The sequence below is a fragment of the Procambarus clarkii genome, chromosome 4 (assembly GCF_040958095.1).
Source record: "Procambarus clarkii isolate CNS0578487 chromosome 4, FALCON_Pclarkii_2.0, whole genome shotgun sequence".
Classification (NCBI taxonomy): domain Eukaryota; kingdom Metazoa; phylum Arthropoda; class Malacostraca; order Decapoda; family Cambaridae; genus Procambarus; species Procambarus clarkii.
The window spans coordinates 9,213,146-9,227,588 of NC_091153.1; the positions used below are offsets into that span (position 1 = coordinate 9,213,146).

Here is a 14,443-nt window from a genome sequence, read left to right on the forward strand (position 1 = left end):
GTTTATGGTGTTCCAGACCAGTCTCACGTTAACAGAAACGTTGAGAGTCCCGATGGCCGGGGTGAGGGAGCCAGTACCGAGGCTGGTTGACGTCTCCCTTAGGCCAACTACTGACCTTCTCCAGGACGTAACACAGTAATTGCTTACCTCCCGGGTCTCCACCGCTGGATGAAAGGAAACTCGACCAGCCGTTTCTGTCCTACAGTAGCGAACGAAATCGGTACCCCTAGCTTTGATGCAGTAAAGACCCGCTCCCCAAAATACAAATATACTTATACTCATATTCTGATTTCATATTATATCATATAACACTTAAAAGCAGTGTATATTCATGAAAATGACCTTACAGTAAGCGCTTCAGTTTTTGTTATAAATGTGATTAATGATCAATGACAAGTGACTTGATTTAACATTGCTTTAAACAGTTGATGCTAATGCGTCCCTAGCATGTTGAGGTGATTTATTGAAATATCTCCTGTGCCCATATAGTCACGAGCGCTGTCGGGTATTGGGGTTACAAGTCAGACAACTTCCCAATACTTTTGTTGTCTGTTACATCGTGGTTATAGTACTGGACATGCTTTGGGGCATGGAGGCCCTGTCTCTTTCTCTCTCTCTCTCTCTCTGTCTCTCTCTCTGTCTCTCTCTCTCTCTCTCTCTCTCTCTCTCTCTCTCTCTCTCTCTGTCTCTCTCTCTCTCTCTCTCTCTCTCTCTCTCTCTCTCTCTCTCTCTCTCTCTCTATATATATATATATATATATATATATATATATATATATATATATATATATATATATATATATATATATCTTGATTTTTTTCGTTTATTTGTATGGCCATGAAAGTGTGTGTGCGTGTTTCTGTGTCGGTTCGCATCATAAGAACTGCATCAGAGCGCTGACGACCGCAGTGGAGTTCGTGCAGCGACTTGGGATCAAATGAAGGAAAACTATATTTTTGGCCTTTTCAAGGTTAGTCGAAGATTACAGTCAGCCAGTTTTGATCATGTTGACACACGTTCCCAACGAAGGTGGAAACAGTCCCTGGAGTTCCCTGGAGATTTACCACAGTATGCGAGAGTAAAACTATCGCAAAGTGTGTGTTAGAAAAATCTTTAGAAATGTTTGGAAGTAAAACTAGCGAAACGTTTACTAGCTAAACTATTGACAGTGATCAATTAAACTATCGGAATGGGTACATGTACAACTGTCGCAATATATGATAGTAAAACTATTGCATTGTATGTTTCTAAAGCTAAAATACTGTTATGAATGTTATTGTAATGTATTGTAGGACGACCGTGATTGAATGATATTCCAGCTTCTACCTGTCTTTAATAACGTGTAAATAAAGCTATACAGGTGCATACATAAAAGTTTCACCAGACGTTCATTCAGGTAAGTAGCCAACCTCACTAGCTGACAACCGCTTTTCATTCACATTCTTACATTCAATCAGCCACACAATGTACCCTGGCACAGTTCCACACTATGTGACTCATTATTGAGCAGCACTCTGTACCCTAACACTGTGCAACAGTCTGTACCACAACACTGTGCAACACTCAGTACCCTAACACTGAGCAATACTCTGTACCCTAACACTATGCGACACTCAGTACCCTAACACTGCAACACTTTGGCCTGTCACTTGAAACATTTCACTTTCTCTACTGCTCCAACATTTTTGAGCACAGGAAAACACAGGGAGACTCAACATTTGCCTATTACCTCCCTCCTTTCTTATTACTTTAGTAACAATGAAAAGACGCATCTCACCGCATCTTATTTTCTGCGTCCAGCAATCATGAATGTATCACTATTCATGAGAGCATTCATACCTTCATTAAGTCATTTCCTAATAAAATTATAATCCTTTGAAGAAAAGAAGATTACTAAACACACCAAACTTAACGTAACTGGACACAAATCCCAGGGCTAAATAGAGAGGGATTCTCGACTCAGAAGCCAGCTCTCATAATCACCCTTTCATCAGCATTTTCAACTTATTCTCGACTGACTGCACGTCAAAATATGAGCTATCGAGCTCTGAGGAACATCTATCAAACTTTTCTGACTTTGTCTCTTTTATGACGAACATATTCACAAGCGTTTTATCACTTTTCCAATTTGAACTATAATGGCCCCCATTTCCCACTCGGTAAACAGTCAGTCTAACCATTATGGGTAACGTGCAGATCATGGGTTGTGGGTTTCATCTGGATGCCTTCCACACTCCCTGTATGTTCAGTAGTATTTATGGTTGTTATACTTAAAGTTCCTCGTGGGTGAGTGGGCTGGGCATTAATCTAAGGATCCCAGAGAGATCGGCCCCATCGTGTGGTTTCAATATTTTATTAAACGCTCAAGTGCTAATCTTGTATTATGTGGACAAAAGTTTTATTAGTGAACATACTTGGCTATACCTCAAGGCCCCTGACAGATAAAGACAGCACAGTGGTTTTGGGGTGTGTAAGAATAGCAGTAGCAGTAACATTACAATGACTATATTTAAAAATAATAAATACAAAAAGCAACAACCACTCTTTTGTTAAAGCAAAATGTAAGAGCAACTATGTAAGTCTAACAAACTCTCAAGAAACGCGAACCACAAACAGATTCATCATGATCACCACTGCAAGCAGATGTAACAGTAACGTCAGAAGCTTCATCTCCACGAGAAGAAAAACACAATATCTCAGTCGACACATCCTCTTCTCCCCTTCCCCAACACACACATCAACGTAGAGCACGTTTTGCTTGGGGTACTAAGACCATTACGTCTAATTTGGCTGGTAAACGTCAGTAGCATGAGTTTTACAGCTGGTGTCTTCACTGCATGATCTGAACTCTTCCACAGCTCAATACCTCGAAAAATGTTTCTTGTTTCGCCTTCCCTTTGAGACACGAAGGCAAAAGATTAGCATTTCAAACTACTTATTACATATGTGATTGATAAGAGAATTACACGTGTTAAATTAATATGTGACTAGCAACAGATATATCTTGAATTTTTTAAGGTTTATTATAAAGGAATTTATTATCAACATCCTTATTGTTGTTCTCCTCTCAGAAGAGAATAACAATACTGTGGTATTAAATATATTTCTCAACCAACACATCTGAAAGAAAACAAACGACGTTTCAGACTATTAGGCCTAATGAGTCTCGCCTCATAAAGGTCCAGGAGGGACCAAAACCTCTTTATTTTCATTGAATTTTATGTGGTTGGTCAATTAGCTGGTACTCTATAACGCAGCTTATATTATGATTTTATTCATAATATAAGCTGCGAATATAAGAATATATTTTATTCGTAATATATATTTTATTCATAATATAAGCTGTGGGAAGTCGAGTAAAAAATATTAGTGTTTATTTGTTGCTGAGGTGGTGAGAGAGTGAGTGAGAGAGTGAGTGAGTGAGAGAGAGAGAGAGAGAAAGAGAGACAAACAGACAGACAGACAGACAGACAGAGAGACAGAGAGAGAGAGACTGCGAGAGAGACAGAGACAGAGACAGAGACAGACAGACAGAAAGACACAGACAGAAGTACAGCGAGAGTGAAATAGTAAGTGAGACAAACAGACACCTGATCAAGTCACACACCCTCCTCGTCTCAGAACCTCCGTCGGGGGCCCTCCTTATCACCCAACTCCGCGTATCCTGGTCATAGCTATGAATAGAGACAAGCAGTTTAAGACGTACTGAACTCTAAATTAGCTCATGTGAGAGAGGAAATTTTTCCTCTCCGGCCTAGAGAGAAGCATTATTCCGCTCAGCTGCTGCATGTGAGAACAGTCGGAGTATATTATGGATTAATTGTATAGAGAGAATAATTAATGAATAAATGTCATAGTTTACTCTTATTCAAGTTACCTGAGACATATCAATATGTTAGTGATTCTAGATGTCCTTATTCTTAATGCACCGGTTGTTACTCTTGCAAAGGACTTGTGTTAAACTTTTGTTGTTTAAATGAGGTAAAATGAAACGTAATATTCACGTTTCCTCCGTCAAAAGAACATCAGTTTTAATACTTAATGTTGGTAGCTTGTGCTCGAACGCTTCTGGTTAAGCAAAAGCATAAATTTGACGCTTGTCAATTCGTGACAATTAAAAATGTAGCCGAAAATGTAACTACATCGCTCAGCATCTGAATCTGCAAAATTTCGCTTCTGTATCCGCAACACTCAGCCTCTGTATCTGCAACACATCACCAGTATCTGCAGCACTCAATATCAATATCGTAGCACTCAATATCTGATGATAACTATCCGAGTAATCTGAACAAACGTTTACCAAATAATAGCTCAATTCACTTTTTTGTATTAACACATTTAGGTACATCTGCACTCGTGCAGATTCCCTAGACTGTATGAAGGGGAGTACAGAGTGTGTAAAAAAACTAGATACGTGATGTTAAAAATCACATTCTTAAAAATTGTAAAGTCTACGGGCTCGGCGCTGAACATTTCACATTAACACAACTCGTGACGGAAGGGGACTAGTGTCGCTGCTTTCCCTTCAGGAGGGCACTAGTATGACCCCGACCCGCATATGCCACCTCCAATAATATCTCCACTAATCCTGCAAAGTTTAATGATGCTTGCCCAAATGGTCTGACTTCGATCATCGAACAGACAGATAGATATGAATTGCATCCCATTCATCCGAAAATAAAGAAACAACGAAGTTTCGGTCCGTCCTGGACCATTGATTCAATAATAAATAATAATAAATAAAAAGTTTATATTGTGGTTGATAATGACACTAATGCCAGGAAGGTAATGCCAATATTGGTTAAAACATATTTCAAAAAGTCATTAAAATATTAATTTTATTAACAAATATTAAACAGTTTGTTCACATTAGTAGCAAGATACATTCAATTGTCACCTGAAAGTACTATTCCTAACACATGTGGAGGGAGATAACATTGTTCTGACGGAAGCCACCAACAAAGCCTTGGCTGCCTGATATTACCAGGGAATTCAAAGGAGAGTGTTCGTCTTATCACGCCTGGAGACCTTCAGTTCTAAAACCCCAGATATGCTCAAGTTATTGATCGGTTCTCATACCAGCCTTACAGTCACTCGTTTCTCCTGGGCCACTCATGTACCACTCATTCAAGGAGTCCCATTACTTATACCAGGACATTCCCCCATCCACTCTTTGTAGGACCCCTACGACCCACTCCTCCTAGCATACTCACCACGCATTTTTTGTAGGACTCTCGTCACCTACTGATTCTAGGACACCCACTACTAACCTCTTGCTGGAAATTCACTTCACACACTTCTTGGAACCAACCATTTATTCTAAGACATGCCCCAACCACTCCTTCTTAGACAACCATTAACCACACATTTTATATTACCATCCAATCATTTTTTCCAGGACAACCCGCCATTCACTTCTTCCAGGATACTCACCACCACGCTTTCCAGAAATTCCACCGTCAATTTGCAACAATCATTCACCTCTAAGACACTCACAATCCACTCTTTCAAAGTCATCCACCTCTCACTCCTTGAAACAAAGCAGGTCTCTCTCTCTCTCTCTAGACACACTGAAGCTGTATCTCTTGACACTCTGTACCTGTTTCTTTTGACACACTGCCGCTGCCTCTCCTGACACACTGCACTTGTATCTCTTGACACTCTGCAGCTGTCAACTCACCCCATCAGTTATTTTAACATCGGATCTAAGAATAACATTATTAATTCCATAACAAATGCAATATAATACATTTTGTCCACAGTATTTACATTTAGGATATTTCAAGCAAGCCAAATGTAATTTATTTAACACCAAGCGATACATATTGTAACGAATTTAAACCGGCATCACGCTAGACTGTCCAGCTACCAAAAATTCCTTTTATTTTAGAATTTTGGTGTAGTGCAGCATTGTGTGGGATAGAGATAATGCATGTGTTGAGGGATGAAGAGAAAATACAGCAGCAGACTAGGAAACGCTGTTGACATTACTAGTTTTATGACTCACGTAACCAACTCATCGTTCCAAACTTATAGTCCTTATGTTAACTAAGGATAGAATGTATTAAATATTGACTGATGTATCCAAAGAAACTCTATGCTGTGAAATAAATGAATATTCAATAACATATTAAAACAGAAAAACTTTACTATTAACCAATCCAAATCTGTCCTAGGCCTAAATAAACAATATAATGATTTAACACATGCAATCTTACGATCAATTGAGGGCCTTTATTTACTTTACTATGACAGAAAGAAGTTTGCTTTGATTGCAGGTTTCATTAGTATTGAAACCTTAAATTTTGAAGGATGGGATGGGATGTTATTTATGTAACGCTCCTCCTATCCTCTATCATCTACTTATTCGTCCTCTATATAGTGATCATATATATATATATATATATATATATATATATATATATATATATATATATAATTTATTAAAACAGGTAACTGTGTCCAAAATAACAAGGAGAAAAATTATTTTGAAATTCTTTCTTTCCCGATCATGTGATGACCCAGCAGCAGCCTCTGCCCATCTCGGTGTATTTACCTTTAATGTCTACTCTATATGCTGCTGTTGCTGCCTGGGGTTTGCCCCAACTTTTACTTCTCAATTTTGTTCAGAAAATGAGAAATACTAGTGTCGTACCACAGCTCTGGACCGGACAAATTTCGTAAGGATATAATTTTTTGCTCTACGAAGTTCGAAATAATCGTTTTAATCTTAAAAAAAAAAAAACATGAGTGTAATAGAAACTAGTGTCTAAATTTATTTTGGCGACACGCAGTGTGACAATCTCAACACTCACTGTACACACAGTGTGAAACTAACAACACCTACTTTACACACAGTGTGACAACAACAGTCATTGTACACACAGTGTAATAACAACACCCATTGTACACACACACACTCATTGAATTCATTGCAAGGATTCTATCATAAAGTTTAACATACAAATGCTCTCTAATTTTACTTGGGACGAAATTCTTTTCATACAAATTCCTTTGTAATGGACTCGGAAACTTGGTGAATAGCAGCAGGGAAGACATCTTCCTTGGAGGACTCTCTTCTTGAGAACAATAGTTGCATCTCCAAGACTCGACTTTCCGTGGCCAGCCAGTCTGAATTCCAGCCCGTCAACTCCAATTTTCCATGGTGGTAACCGGTGTTTCTCACTTCACACGCCGTCAACTTTATTGTTCCAGGGTGGTGGCTACTGGTGTTTCTCACTTCACACGTCATCTTTATTGTTCCAGGGTGGTGGCTACTGGTGTTTCTCACTTCACACGTCATCTTTATTGTTCCAGGGTGGTGGCTACTGGTGTTTCTCACTTCACACGTCATCTTTATTGTTCCAGGGTGGTGGCTACTGGTGTTTCTCACTTCACATGTCTTCATCTTTATTGTTCCAGGGTGGTGGTTATTGGTGTTTCTCAGCAGTAACCACAAGCGAGGACACAATCGTTCTCAGAGACTTCAGTAGAGCAGATCCTTTAAGCTAAACATCAAACCTATAGCCCCATCTGAAGTCAGTGATCCATCAAAGATTCCAGGATCGAATCATTCTTGGTTAAAGAATCTTCGGTCATAAAAGAGGTGGTTTCACGTGAGTAAGACATCAGTACATTAAATGCTCAACCTCACACTGGACGTTGTTGTTTATGTCACGTGATACACCAGCTTGTGCGTGACTGATGATGTTCCAGAGACCCTCAAGCATGTTCATTATGGTGAGTCCCACTCACACTGAGTAAGAAGACCCCATCGCTGTTCCAAATTCCAGGATGAATCAAACTTTTCAAAACCTAATCAGCTCAATTTTGCTATCCCAAAGGATAGCAAACGGATGCCCATGTAGCACGAGCTTACATTGCTATATATTTAAAGACCACAAAAGCCCCGATCTAACGGGATTTTAAGAACGCTTTCAATCTATTAGAAGTGAATCTGTGCTTAGTATTGTTTATCATAATTTCTTCTCCCCCTTCCATTTTCCTTCCATCAGACATGCTACAGAGATGATCCAAAGTTTCTTATTTAACAAACACAAAATAAACCTTCGCGAAGGTATTCAGTAGTGATCACCTCATCTTTGCTTCTCAGCTCGGAAATTCGGGAAATCTAAAGCCTGTCAAATGAACTCAATGTTTTTTGGATGATGAATGTCTTCATGGCTCTTCATACTTCCTATTTGAGGGCGTCAGAAAGGTATAGCATAATGGAGCAAATCAAGACCTCTCTCGAAATCCTTTCGGATGCAAAAAAATGTTCTCCTACTTAGGTATCGTAATTAATGAAAAAACCTTCTTGCCCAATGTTCAACTAATTTTTTATCCCATGTCCAGTAGTCTCCAAGGAGCTCTCCAGGAAGTGGCAGCTACAGTTGAGATGGATGTGTTGAAACATGTTGTTCGAAAGAGGATGAACGACATGATTACTGTCATCGATGCTCACGATGCATCTCTGTAAGTTCTGAGACCCAGGAACCTTATCTTGAGGTTATCTTGAGATGATTTCGGGGCCTAGCGCCCCCGCAACCAGGTCCACAACCAGGCCTCCTTTTTGTTACACACTCCCAGGAAGCAGCCTGTAGCAGCTGTCTAACTCCCAGGTACCTATTTACTGCTAGGTATCAGGGGCATCTGGGTGAAAGAAATTCTGCCCATTTGTTTCAGCCTCAACCGTGGATCGAACCCGGAACCTCAGAACTACGAATCCGAAGTGCTTTCCACTCAGCTGTCAGACCCCTTAAAATGGGAAAAATTATCCTGGGGAAAAAGGTCAAAAGCATTCTCTAGAATTACGGTGTAAGGATCAGTGAAACAACAAGAGACCTAAGGCCGTCAGTTTCCTTTCTTTAAGCTCTTCAGTATTGTAATCCAGAAGGAAAATGTCCAGCCTATAGGAGTGGAGGCCCCTCATGGCCCTTATACATTTTCTAATACATTCATCACGTTAATTTTGTTTCTCTGTTCAAAGGCATATACAGTGCAGCAGTGGTTTCTGCATAATTTTGGGAGGATCGTAAAGAACGCTACACCCTAAATAAAATATTACTCTCTTGTTTTGTATCTTGTTAATTTCATATAAAAAGTTAAAATATTTAGTTACAGACGCCTAAAAGGCAATCTTGAATGATTTTTATTCACTGCTCTGAAGTTAAGGGTCCCCAGTGACTTAACTGGACGTGGTCTCCCTTTTATTGTATAATTTATACATTATACAAACAAATAACACTATTATTACTTTTATTCACACAAAATGCACATAGTCTGTGGTACATTACTAACATTCATACGGCAGTTTTGAGAACATATTTCTCCCCAGGTCAATATTAATACCCAGACGGTAAGCCTGGAATAGTGTGAAATCAACGCTCACTTACGATGTTGACTAATTTCTATTGGAGCGTATTTCCTGTAAGAGAAAAGTAGCCAAAAGATTTTATTCAACGAATTATTTTGCATGTCTTATATGGCTATTTTTTTCTAAAAGAAGTTGGACAATAGTATTTTTTCAAACTCCAAGAACTTTACTTCACTGACGCCTCTTCTGAATGAATGAGGAAGAACTTTCGTCAATTCTCCTCCATTTTTCCAGATGTTGATTGAAAGCGCAAGTTCTGACAGCTTCCAACTTCTCAATTTTTGTTAAGACAGGAAGCGAAGCAATTCTTTTCTGATATTATCATACATTTTCAACCTCTATTTGTTCCATTAAATCTGTAGAAAATCTATAAAAATAAGGCTTTTTTTTAATAAAGTTTAACCTCCTTCTCTGGACCCTATAATACGACTTTCTTCTTACAGAAGCCTCTGATAACATCTGTCCTCAGGGATGCTTCCAGTTTACTTTAATCTGGGACTGCCAGTGACTGTACGTGATCTTTAATCTGGGACTGCCAGTGACTGTACGTGATCTTTAATCTGGGACTGCCAGTGACTGTACGTGATCTTTAATCTGGGACTGCCAGTGACTGTACGTGATCTTTAATCTGGGACTGCCAGTGACTGTACGTGATCTTTAACCTGGGACTGCCAGTGACTGTACGTGATCTTTAATCTGGGACTGCCAGTGACTGTACGTGATCTTGATGTTTACGGACATGTATATAGGAGGTCGTTGTCTGACCTCTTCGCTCGGGACCGAGCGAAGAGACCTGACCGAGACCTCTTGGTCTCGGTCTTACTAAAATACCACTGACTTAATACCACAGGCATTGTTAATACTAGGGGCAGTAATAACCCAAATTCTTAATGAGCATCGTTTTTGATGCTTAATTCTCAGGGAATGCCGTTGCCTGACCCTCCAGGCACGGAGAATATTTTCCTCCTTAAAATTTTCGCTGCCTTAAACACTAGATTTCCGGAACATTTATAAAAATAAAAACACAATATATTGGAATTCAGTTTGACAACATGTTGTGTGAACTAAACACACCTTCACCTCACCAATTCAAAACTCATGTGAATACATAGTAAATACCACAATAAAACTCAATAAAATTATATAATCCGCTAAATGCTACAGAAACTGTAGAGAAAAAGTGTATTATGTGCTTGCAGTTTTCACAGTATGCTGAAATAATTTTCAGCATGATTATGAGGTATGTCAGAACTAGCAAAATATCCCCATTGGAAACTCGAGGCTGTGTAGTTACGATGACCTTATTTTGTATGTATCATTAAGGGATGAAGATACTTGTGTGTACGAACTTTAAAGACTTAACAACATATTTCCCCCAAGCTTTTAGCAGCACTGCGGCTCCATTTCCTACACCATGGCGTTCCTCCTCACACTTAATTCTTGACTTCACCACAGCGTTCCACTTCACTCCTAACTCTTGGCTTCACCACAGCGTTCAAACTCACACCTAACTCTTGGCTTCACCACAACCTCTTAACTCACACCTAACTCTTGGCTTCACCACAACCTCTTAACTCACACCTAACTCTTGGCTTCACCCTAGCGTTCCAACTCACACTTAACTCTTGGCTTCACCACAGCCAAGAGTTGTGGATTCCTCTCAATTCCCTACACTACAGCTGTCTATTGAATTCCTCTCCCTTAACTACACTTAAACTCCCTCTTACTTCCTGCCAAACCACTTGGGGTGGACGGTAGAGCGACGGTGTCGCGTCATACAGGTCGGCGTTCAATCCCAGACCGTCCAATAGTGGTTGGCACCATTCCTTCCCTCCGTCCCATCCCAAATCCTTATCCTGACCCCTTACCAGTGCTATATAGTCGTAAAGGCTTCCCTCCCTCATACTCCCACCACTTCGCGCTCTCTCTCCTTCATAAATCAACTACTTAACCATCTAAGTCACTTCCAAACAAATGTTTCTTTGTAACGAACACAGCAATTTCGATGCTCGTATCTTCCAAAATACCCAAAATTATGGAACTAGTTGTGGCAACAGCCTGGCTCCCAAAACATACGGTCATTTCAACAATTCCAATATTTTGCAAATGAATGGCTAATGACACAAAGTGGCATGCAATAAATTTCATGTACAATAAACTCGCTTTATTGGTGCCAACAGTATTTCATGCAAGGGCAAGATTTCCGTTGCTGTGGATATATATATATATATATATATATATATATATATATATATATATATATATATATATATATATATATATATATTTATATATATATATATATATATATATATATATATATATATATATATATATATATTTATATATATATATATATATATATATATATATATATATATATATATATATATATATATATATATATATTTGCGAACAAGCCTGAATGGTCCCCAGGACATATGCAACTGAAAACTCACACCCCCAGAAGTGACTCGAACCCATACTCCCAGAAGCAACGCATCTGGTATGTACAAGACGCCTTAATCCACTTGACCATCACGACCGGACTAATGAGGTGATAGCCGAGGCTATTTGAACCACCCCACCGCCGGCACTCGGATAGTTATCTTGGGCATAGCATTTTACCAAATCACCTCATTCTTTGGGGCAACACGTGAGGAACACAAATGCGAACAAGCCTGAATGGTCCCCAGGACATATGCAACTGAAAACTCACACCCCAGAAGTGACTCGAACCCATACTCCCAGAAGCAACGCATCTGGTATGTACAAGACGCCTTAATCCACTTGACCATCACGACCGGACTAATGAGGTGATAGCCGAGGCTATTTGAACCACCCCACCGCCGGCACTCGGATAGTTATCTTGGGCATAGCATTTTACCAAATCACCTCATTCTTTGGGGCAACACGTGAGGAACACAAATGCGAACAAGCCTGAATGGTCCCCAGGACATATGCAACTGAAAACTCACACCCCAGAAGTGACTCGAACCCATACTCCCAGAAGCAACGCATCTGGTATGTACAAGACGCCTTAATCCACTTGACCATCACGACCGGACTAATGAGGTGATAGCCGAGGCTATTTGAACCACCCCACCGCCGGCACTCGGATAGTTATCTTGGGCATAGCATTTTAGAAGCATAGCGTTGCTTCTGGGAGTATGGGTTCGAGTCACTTCTGGGGTGTGAGTTTTCAGTTGCATATGTCCTGGGGACCATTCAGGCTTGTTCGCATTTGTGTTCCTCACGTGTTGCCCCAAAGAATGAGGTGATTTGGTAAAATGCTATGCCCAAGATAACTATCCGAGTGCCGGCGGTGGGGTGGTTCAAATAGCCTCGGCTATCACCTCATTAGTCCGGTCGTGATGGTCAAGTGGATTAAGGCGTCTTGTACATACCAGATGCGTTGCTTCTGGGAGTATGGGTTCGAGTCACTTCTGGGGTGTGAGTTTTCAGTTGCATATGTCCTGGGGACCATTCAGGCTTGTTCGCATTTGTGTTCCTCACGTGTTGCCCCAAAGAATGAGGTGATTTGGTAAAATGCTATGCCCAAGATAACTATCCGAGTGCCGGCGGTGGGGTGGTTCAAATAGCCTCGGCTATCACCTCATTAGTCCGGTCGTGATGGTCAAGTGGATTAAGGCGTCTTGTACATACCAGATGCGTTGCTTCTGGGAGTATGGGTTCGAGTCACTTCTGGGGTGTGAGTTTTCAGTTGCATATGTCCTGGGGACCATTCAGGCTTGTTCGCATTTGTGTTCCTCACGTGTTGCCCCAAAGAATGAGGTGATTTGGTAAAATGCTATGCCCAAGATAACTATCCGAGTGCCGGCGGTGGGGTGGTTCAAATAGCCTCGGCTATCACCTCATTAGTCCGGTCGTGATGGTCAAGTGGATTAAGGCGTCTTGTACATACCAGATGCGTTGCTTCTGGGAGTATGGGTTCGAGTCACTTCTGGGGTGTGAGTTTTCAGTTGCATATGTCCTGGGGACCATTCAGGCTTGTTCGCATTTGTGTTCCTCACGTGTTGCCCCAAAGAATGAGGTGATTTGGTAAAATGCTATGCCCAAGATAACTATCCGAGTGCCGGCGGTGGGGTGGTTCAAATAGCCTCGGCTATCACCTCATTAGTCCGGTCGTGATGGTCAAGTGGATTAAGGCGTCTTGTACATACCAGATGCGTTGCTTCTGGGAGTATGGGTTCGAGTCACTTCTGGGGTGTGAGTTTTCAGTTATATATATATTTATATATATATATATATTAAAAATTCAGTCAAGGTTGCAACAACAAAGGTATTCAATATTAGTTATGTTAATTTAAAACCACATGGATCAGTTTACCACATGGATAGAAAAAGATAAATTTGGTAAATAAAAATTCCATTTATATATCAAATGGAAACGTTTTCGTGATATTCTTCTCTAACAGTCAAGTGAAAATTGTTGCGATTATAACGGGCCTGACGGCTGAGTGGAAAGCGCTCGGTGTTCGTAGTCCTTAGGGTCCGGGTTCGATCCCTGGCGAAGGCTGTACTAGGATGTCAGAACTCATGAATATATAAATAAACAAAAATATGTGAATGACAATTTGTTTATTTAAATAACGCCGTGTTTCACCTTCATGACCCGGAGCGTATAGCACTGAAGGCTACAAATTAGATCATTCATCACGTGATCGTCACTCTTATAGTACCTCATTATACTGCGTTTCCTTATGTTGCGAAGTAAAAAGTTTGTTTTTCCAAAATATATCACCTTTTAATTTGTAAGCTGAATGTTATCCCCTTTATGCCATGAAGTGTATATATGATTTTAACTTATGTATCTCTGGCTAGTTCAGTCATTATTGTTATGGTTTCTATGAACTGTTACGACCTTAGTTTCTGAATCTGAATTTGACAAATGTAAAGAGTTACTGGTGAATGCAGCTTCTAAATCTAAAAGTGTCTAAATCTAAAACTCACACTAAAACTCACAAACTAAATCTAATATATATATATATATATATATATATATATATATATATATATATATATATATATATATATATATATATA

General features: G+C 39.8%; 1 protein-coding gene across 1 annotated transcript in view; it reads right to left on the minus strand.

Annotated features, from left to right (window-relative positions):
* The window catches only part of LOC123751295 (hemicentin-2), a 135,881-nt gene that overhangs the window by 60,780 nt on the left and 60,658 nt on the right, over positions 1-14,443 (minus strand). The window lies entirely within an intron of this gene.